The following is a 9,656-nucleotide window of genomic DNA, read 5'->3' on the forward strand; positions in this document are numbered from 1 at the left end:
TCTCATGTGATCTACTGTATGAACGACCAAGAAGACATTAAACTAGCTTCTATTGATCCTGCGTTTGAATGAACAGTTAGAAGAAGACTAAGGGAACAACGGGCTCAAAATCGCCTTAATATGGCTAAAGAGGTTGAAGGAGTTGAGGGTGCTAATAATGTCGCTAACGCGATTGCTATGGCTGATGATAGAGAGAGCCATAAGGGAGTATGCTACCCCCATGTTAAATGAGTTCAATCCAGGCATTATTAGGCCTGAAATTCAAGCACCCCAATTAGAGTTAAAAGCCATAATGTTCCAAATGCTGCAAACAATGGGTCAATTTAGTGGGCTGCCTACTGAGGATCCTCATCTTCATCTTTGTTCATTTTTGGAGGTAAGAGATTCTTTCAATCTACAAGGAGTGAGTGACGAGGCCCTAAGGTTGAAGTTGTTCCCTTTCTCTTTGAGGGATCGAGCTAGAGCTTGGCTCAACACACTTCCTCCCGACTCGATGACTACATGGAATGAGTTGGCTGAAAAATTCTTGATGAAGTACCTCCTACCAAAAATGCTAAGTTCTGCAATGAAATCATGTCTTTTTAGCAGCTGGAAGATGAATCCTTTTGTGAAGCTTGGGAGGGATTTAAGGATTTATTGAGAAAGTGCCCACACCATGGGATTCTGCATTGTATACAAATGGAAACATTCTATAATGGGCTCAATTCTTCCACTTGCATAGTTTAGGATGCTTTAGCTAATGGGGCTATTCTCTCTAAGTCCTACAATGAAGCCTATGAGATTTTTGGAAATGATTGCTAGCAAAAATTACCAATGGTCCAATGCTAGAGCCTCAACAAGTCGAAAAGTAGCTAGTATACTTGAAGTGGATGCATTGATAGCTTTGACTGCTCAAGTTTCTTCAATGACTAACCTTCTCAAGAACATGAGTTTGGGGGAAATGGTACAACCAACTGCTATGGGACAAGTTGCTGATGTATCTTGTGTTTATTGTGGAGATGGGCACACATTTGTGGGTTGTCCTTTGAATCTCGCTTCGGTTTGTTATGTGGGGAATCAAAATGCCAACCGTAATAACCCATATTTGAACTCTTATAATCTGGGGTGGAGGCAACTTCCTAATTTCTCATTGGGGGGGGGGGGGGGTCAAGGAGCTAGTTCAGGTGGAGGCACCAATGCAAAACAAGCCTACATATCCACTAGGGTTTTCTCAAAAACCCCCAAGAGCTCAACCACCTCCTCCTTAAGTGTCTCAATCAAGCTCGTTGGAGAGTTTAATGAAAGAATATATGGCCAAGAATGACGTTGTGATTCAGAGCCAAGCATCATCCTTGACGAACCTAGAGATTCAAGTGGGGCAGCTAGCTAATGAGCTAAGGACTAGACCTCAAGGCACCTTGTCTAGTGATACCAAGAATCCAAGGAGAGATGGTAAGGAGCATTGCAAGGTGGTTACCTTGAGGAGTGGTAAAATTCTGGGGTTGACTGAGGATAATCCTAAGAGCAACAGCGAGCCCACTTCAATCAAAAGTAGTGTGGAAAAGGAAGACAGAGTTGTGAGTTCAAAAATATCAAATGTTGATCTTGAAGCAATTGCTGCAGCAATTTCTCATCAAAATGCAACAGAGAAGCCTATGAGAAAGCCACCTCCACCATTTCCTCAGCGATTTCAAAAGCAGCGACAAGATGGTCAATTCCGAAGATTTTTAGATGTTGTGAAACAGCTTCACATCAATGTACCGTTGGTGGAAGCTTTGGAACAAATGCCCAACTATGTGAAGTTTTTGAAGGATATTTTAATCAAGAAGAGGAGACTTTGAGAATTTGAAATGGTGGCTTTGACTGAAGGTTGTAGTGCTATATGGAAGAATAAAATTCCTCCTAAATTGAAAGACCCGGGAAACTTTACAATTCCTTGTTCTATTGGTGGTAAAGATGTTGGTAGAGCACTTTGTGACTTGGGGGCTAGTATCAATTTGATGCCTATGTCGATTTTCAAGAAGTTGGGTATTGGAGAAGCAAGGCTAACCACAATAACTTTGCAATTAGTGGATCGAATCTACTTTGAAATTGGAGAAGTTGCAGCCCTTCCGTTTCCAGGATAAAGCAGCCTCTCTGAATTTGCATGTGTCACGACTTTACTTACAAGCGCTGCAACCCTATTGTCCAATATTTTTTACTCACATTTTGAGCGCCATTTTTACTGTTGTGGTATCTCTAGGCATCAAAGAACAACCAATTATCAAATTATATGCAAAACCCACCAAAATCATCATCAATTTAGCACACTTCACACCACATCCACTCCATCCCTTGATTAATTGCTAAGTCCTGAAAATACACACCAACACAAGCATAATTATGCACCAAACCACCGTAAAGATTAAAAACAAACCCTAAAACACTATAAAATCATACTAAAATATACCTAATAAATTCCCCCAAACTTACCATTTACTCGCCTCGAGTAAAGAACACAACAATAATTAGACTCAACTAAAAACCTAAATAACCAACACATCTGAATCAAGCCGACAACAATAACTCAAGCCTCAAGATATTATGAATAACACACTTATATAATCTTCAAGAATGTCAACCAATAATCCAAAATTTCAGTAAGAACATTTTTCCAATTCACCTAAGCCTAACAAAAAAAATAAAAGCTCTCCTAATCATGATTAATAAATAAAATGTAATCACCAAGTTCATGCTCACCAAAATTTTTCACTACAGCTAATCAATCACTCGTTATCCCATAAGCTTGCTATACTTGCTAATCTCCATTATTGTCGACAACACATGCTCAGAAATCAATAGGACTTACACGGCTTAAAATTGAATGGCTTAGGTAAAGGTAGATGAAATAGTAATTTAGGCTCAAATATACCATAAGCACAGAAACTAAACAAACCATTCTTGTATCAACTTGCAAACCCCATAAACAATTCATAATTTCCCAAATCTTCTTACTTTGAGAGAGAATTCATAAACTGATTTTTTTTCTTCTTCTAATGATACTACACTCCCCCAAACTTATTTCTTTGTATTTTCAATTGGAGTGTAGTTCATATTCAATATACTTTTTGTTTCTCTTAATTTTTCTTCTTCTATTGACACAAATTTCTAAGTATAAACCTCATCACAAACCATCCCCCAATTACTTTTCATATGCTCATGGTGTATCATAGGGAAGGAAAATAACAAAGTTTCAAATAAGCTAAAAATAAGTGTCAAACAAAAAGAATCAAATTAGGTAATTAATCTTGTTCTTCTGATCTTAAGTCTGAGTTCTTTGTAATTGATCAAAGTTTTAGTGGACGTAGGTCATTACCAACTTTTGGGGTCGAACCACTATAAAAATATTGTGTAGTTTATCTAAGTTCAGCTCTTCATTATTTATTACTGTCGTTTAACTTGACTCTGTTGGGAAAATTTATTCAGGATCTTATTTATTTTCATGTAGATCTTATATAAAATAAATTAATATAAGAAAACCTAGAACATGTTTCTAAAATTGAATTCATATAGAGATAATGATAAGAACACTTACATTATTGTGCAGCAAAATGATTGAGTCATTCCTTCAGTTTCTCTAACCCTTGTATCCTTTCTGTCGCAGAGTATCACCAAGAAACAGAACCGTTCTTCAAATTTCTTCACAACCTTCCAAAGTACCCTTAGAATCACCTAGACTAGGGTGGGCAATTCTTAATATTTGAGATAGATATAGAGAGAAGAAGATAAAATAATAATGAGGCTTAGAAAAAGACTTATGTTTGTAGAGAGAATCTAAAACCTACTAGATCTTCTGATATCCTCAGAAACTTGTCTCTATCATGTCTCACTTAGCACTCCTTTTCTAGACTCAATAAGGCCATTTAATTTAATTAAAAAAATCAATAAAATAATATATAATATCAGCCTTAAGTTGAAATTATCACGGGCTTTAAGCCTGTGAAATTTCTCATTTAATTATAAGCTCCTTGGACTTAAAATCAATGCTTGTATTATTTTCTATTGATTAATTAATTAAATAATTATTCAAATCCTTTATCAAATTAAATATTTATAATTTAAACATATTTATTAATTTAGATACCAATTTATCTTAATTAATAAATCTGCCATAATTTCTCTTTTTTTCTCTAAATTTCATAACTCTATGAAACTATCCAAAATTGACCTAGTCAACTTTGATAATTCTAACTGATAATTAAATCAATTAACTGAGAATTTCTAGATGATTTTATCCAAGGTACAGTGGGGACTATGGGCCTATGGAATCAAGCTCCAATAAGTTATCATAATTCTAACAAATATATTTACTAACTTATTAATTCCTCGTGACTCCACTAAAGACTTAGAATTGCACTCTTGAATTCATAGAACGCTCTATAACATATATAGACATGTTATTAATTATCCATTTTTACAACCATTATTGTCACTCAATCCTCTATAGACGGTCTACAATGAGATTGGACTAAAATACCATTTTACCCCTTATTTTATTTTATCCTTAAAACACTTAATTCCTTGTAAATGATATTTCAGTAAACTAATATTAATTACTAAGATGAGATCTCTATCATTTAGCACCTTGAACCAAAATAAAAAGAAACCATTGTTTCACTTCTTCATCAGAAGCTATAGATGTTCATATCTATGATCAATACTCCCACTCAATTATACTACCGAGTTCCCAAGATGTAAGTATGGGTTAATCCGTAGGATAAGCTGGTAATGAACAAGTCAAAGAACTCAAATAATACAATCAGTTAGAACACTAACCACTCAGAATTGAGATTGAATTGACCTATGGTCAAGTATATAATATGACTAGAATAGATAATACCAGTATGTTTACTTATCCTATCTACTATCAATATTGGTCCAGTCCGATGTAACAATACATCCGATCTTATCTACTTTACTAGTGTTCTGGAAAGAGCATAACACTGCGATGTGTAAGTAGATCATATCGTAGATTGGCAAGTCAGTGTAAATCCTGTGCACTGACTAATCTTAGGACTAACTTATTTTGAACATATAATCATATTTATATTCCACTGTGATTATGTCACTATAAATACGATTAGCTATATGCTCAGGATTTAATAGAAGTTTATATTAAACAAATAATCATGAAAAGAAAATGTAATGCCCCGAATAATTCTAGACCTCGGACCATTAAAAACTACTATACATACTACTAGTTTGGGATACATACATAAGAAATAACATAACTTTATTTAAAACCCAAAATATTGTACGACATACAAAATACGTTATGGGTACCCATTGTTTAGTACATAAAACATAAAAACATAACTTTAATAAATTATTAAAAAAACTAAGTGCGGAAACACATAAAAATATAAATCAAAAGGCTTAAAAACAACATTATCCTCGATCTTCCAACCGTCTATTCATTCCATTCTTCCTCAACACACATGCCAAGCTCCCATGAATCCTTCCCACCTTCCATGCTCATTTTCCTACATCATCTAAAAAGAAAGGAATGAGCCTAATGCCCAGCAAGGAAAATCTACTAAAAAAATATATATCATAAATCATAAAACATAAGACTATATCATACAGCATATACTATAAAACATATGACTATAAAAACATATATAATATAGGACTACAATATTAATGGCCATTAACTTATTAACATGGTATGGTGATAAAACCATCTAGGTAGTCTACTAATCAAGGTAGGTTAGATCACAACTATAGTATATGATAACCCATCTAGGTCCTCTGTCTACTAATCGAGGTAGGGTAAATCATAACTCTAAACCACGAAAATGATAAAAATTCTTGGGGCTTACTATCTAAGAAAGTCATATGCCCAAGTGACTGCAAAACGTATATCATATCACATATCATGTCATAGCATAAAATATATCATAACATAAACATAAACATATAAACACATATAATCTAACATATTTTCCTTACCAAAAACTGGGATATGGAGACAAGAACGGGATTGGACACTCCTAAAACCAACAGTAAAAATCATAAGTTTTCTAATGAAATGGAGCTGAAAAAGAGAACGAAACCATCAAGATAGAAACTTACCGAAAAACCTTAAGTTTCAAAGAACTTAAACACCTAACCAAGAATCATAACAATAAGTTAGGATCTGAAAGAAAATGGAAGAAAACTAAAGAGCCATGAAGAACTGAACTTAAGGATAAGAATACCTTGGATGAACAATGACTTTGATCTACACCTCGATATTGAAATAACACTCTATCTTACTACCCAAGTGTTTGGAAAAGCTTTTAACCCAAAACCCAAGTGTTTCTCTCCATAGTAACCTTAGTTGCTTGGAGACTTTGATGCTTGAATGATGAGTGAAATGGTTGAGTACTAGGTCCTATTTATAGAGTTCAAGGAGTGAAACTAACCCCTTTTAAAATGAATAAATAAATAAATATAAAATGAAAAAGATTTGAATTTTTGTTCAACAGATGCCCAGAACTCGGTCAAAATCGTTCAAGAGCAAGTCCAAGTGGTTAAGACTGTTTTTAAATTTAAATCCTCAAGTTTAAAAAATGTCTCCCATATATTGCTTGGAGCTATACCCTAAGCCTTCGTGCTTTCGTTTGTGCGAAGTCAATGTATTTCCTATATCTCCCGTAGGTGATATATCGACCCCTATAGCTGTGATATATCGGCATACATTGATATATCAAACACATATTTGCACTCTTTCAGCATATTTTGAATTGATTATACAGCTTTGACTGAGTAAAAATGTGATCCTAATAGCTGTTGGAAGGTTCTAGAGCTTCTAGATCTTTCTTTTAATTATACTATTCATAAAAAAAATACTTAAATCCTTAATAAACATGCTTGTGACAAGTGCCATGTTCTTATTAATTCTATCTAAACCTTAGGTTATAATAAATAATATTTCTAGGACCAGCAATATTAATCAAACCTTATGTTATAATTAATATTTCTAAACTATAGGTTAAACTTATAAAATCCATAATTGTTGCTATGAGTTTCCAACTAAATCTCGGCTTAAACCAAAATCCATGGAAACTAACATACTACAGGCTATTATCTAGATAAGTAAAAATCCAAGACACTACATAAAACATGTGAGCAAAGTGATTGACCAAGTCAAAATATGATTTCTATCCTTTTATTGATAATAAATGAGATTACAAAGAAATTGAGTTTTAATTAGGGCATAAAACCCCAACAGACTCAATGTTGTTGACCAAATCAACGATTAACATTTTGGTGCTTTCATTGAGAGCTGAACAAGAGTATATTTCCTTGACAATTCGAAAACCAATGGCTATAGCCACCAGAAGCCAGAGCCAGGAACCCCAAGGGGGAAACCAAACCACTAGACCACATGACCGCCCTTCGAGTAGTCAATTCCCTCATTTGCATCCTGGCCATCAAGTTCCTTTGATTGGGAATCTGCCTCCGCGGGGAGTACTTGGTCACGATGAGCCCCATGTGGATTTGGGAGAAGATCTTAACCCCGACATCGGACAGTTGAAATACGTCATGGGGCAAATGCAAGAGCAGTTTGTTGCCCCTTAAGCAGGTGGCCAAAATATTGGGGGCAACCTAGAGGAAATAATGTCTTTAATAGACTTGGAAATAGGGGATGTCATCTGCGCAATGTCCTCAACAAGCTCAGGGAAGGTAATGGGTCAAATGATGTAGAAATTGTTGCACCAGTAGTCCATCCTGCACCGTGCAATGAGGCTGTAGAAATCCCAATTGTTGTACAAATAGCTACCCCCATGGGTGCTCCAACCATTCAGGCACAACTAGATGGTTTGACTTAGATGGTTCGGGGACTAACATCCCTGACACCAACTGACATTGATCTAGAGAGAAGGAAAAATTTTTCCTTCTCTGATCGACTAAATTCCTTAACAATTCCTTCTAAGTTCAAAATGCCAACTTGGAAGATGTATACAGGAAAAGAAGATCGAATTTCTTATGTAAAAACTTCGAGATACAAACAAATCTTCAGGGCATTAGGTGTGATGTCTAATGCAGGATCTTTCCTACTACCCTGGCTTACGCTACCCAACAATGGTTTTTTAAGTTGGAACCTGGTACCATTAATTCATGTGGTGCATTTTTGAGACTCTTTTACTGACAGTTCTTTGCTGCTCAAACTTTTCCTGCTGAACTCAATGACCTTGTAGATATAAAACAAGAACCTAATGGGCCTTTCAAAGATTACGTGCAATGATTTATGCAAGAATTTTCTTGTTCCAAAATAGTTAGCAGTGATGGCAAGCTAATGGCCAGTATGGCTGGAATAAAAGTTAAAGGGCCATTATGGTTTGATTTGAGGAGAAAGACTGTCTTCTCAACCAGGGAATTCCTTGTCCGTGCAGATGAGTTTATTAAATTAGAATAGGCTATTCGAAAGGCCGACCAAGCCAACCAGGTGGGAACCAGCAATGCACATAAAAAAAATCAAGGTTCAACTCCAACCAAAACCAGACAAACAATGGTAATGGAAATAAGAACAACCAGAGTAGTGGGAAGAGAAAAAATCATGCAACAGTGGCACCAATAATGACAACAACAAAAGGGCAAAGACTAATGATAAGCCCCAAGAATATGTGCCACATTTCACTACTTATTTAACACTATTAGAGTCACAAGCAGATGTTTTTCAAGCCATAGAGGATAAATTTCTGAATACAAAACCAACACCTATCCGAAAGGATATTAGTCAATAGAATACCAATAATTTCTATAGATTTCATAACAATTATGGACATGACACTAATGAGTGTCATCAACTCAAAGACGAGATTGAGTTTCTTATTCGTCAAAACCATCAAGCGATGAGGAGATATTTTTGTTGACCATTCGACCAACAACCACCTACTGTACTCTTGATGCACCAGCCCAACCATTGCTACCTGCCCCAGTAGCAAGGTGATTAGACATGATTTGTGGAGGACAACTTTTAGCTGGTGACAGTAGAAAGGCCCTAGAGAGATATGCCCGAACACTACGTCATGAGCCTAGTGAAGATTTATTGGCTGTCGAGGAGCGTACTCCCAAAATGCCTTGCTATGAATGTAAAACTATTACATTCACTAAGGAAGACGACAATCATGTTAAGTTCCCGCATAATGATCCACTGGTCATTGAAGCACAAATTGCTAATATGATAGTTGCTTGAAGAATTGTTGACCATGGCTATTTGATTAATATACTGTTCAAATCAACCTTAAAGAGAATGAAGCTTTCTGTTCAAGATCTTGAACCTTGCACACATACCCTCTATGGTTTCACTGGAGGGGGAATGTCTCCAGCAGGAGTAATTAAGCTGGTAGTCACTGTTGGAAATGCACCAACAAATTGTACAGTAATTGCTACATTTGTAGTGGTCGTTCTTCCGTCCGCATTCAATGCATTGCTTGGTAGGCTCATACTCATTGATTTGCGGGCAATAACCTCCATTTTCCATCTCACTGTGAATTTCCCAACCAATGTTGGAATATGACGTGTTAAAGGAAATCAGAGAGAGGCCAGAGAGTGGTACAATTCTTCCATAATCACTTCCAAAAAGGGTCCAGTTACAACCAGCATGATCTTTGCTAGTCCCACAATAAACGAGCAAGCTTTTACAATGG

At 35.8% G+C, this 9,656-nt stretch overlaps 1 non-coding gene across 1 annotated transcript; it reads right to left on the reverse strand.

The window, feature by feature from the left end:
* Window positions 1-555: 555 nt before the first annotated feature.
* Window positions 556-662, reverse strand: LOC133820514 (small nucleolar RNA R71). The gene has a single exon (XR_009886922.1). It is a non-coding gene; the product is annotated as a small nucleolar RNA R71 (small nucleolar RNA).
* Window positions 663-9,656: the final 8,994 nt, after the last annotated feature.

This window comes from Humulus lupulus, chromosome 2 (genome assembly GCF_963169125.1).
Source record: "Humulus lupulus chromosome 2, drHumLupu1.1, whole genome shotgun sequence".
NCBI classification, from domain to species: Eukaryota; Viridiplantae; Streptophyta; class Magnoliopsida; order Rosales; family Cannabaceae; genus Humulus; species Humulus lupulus.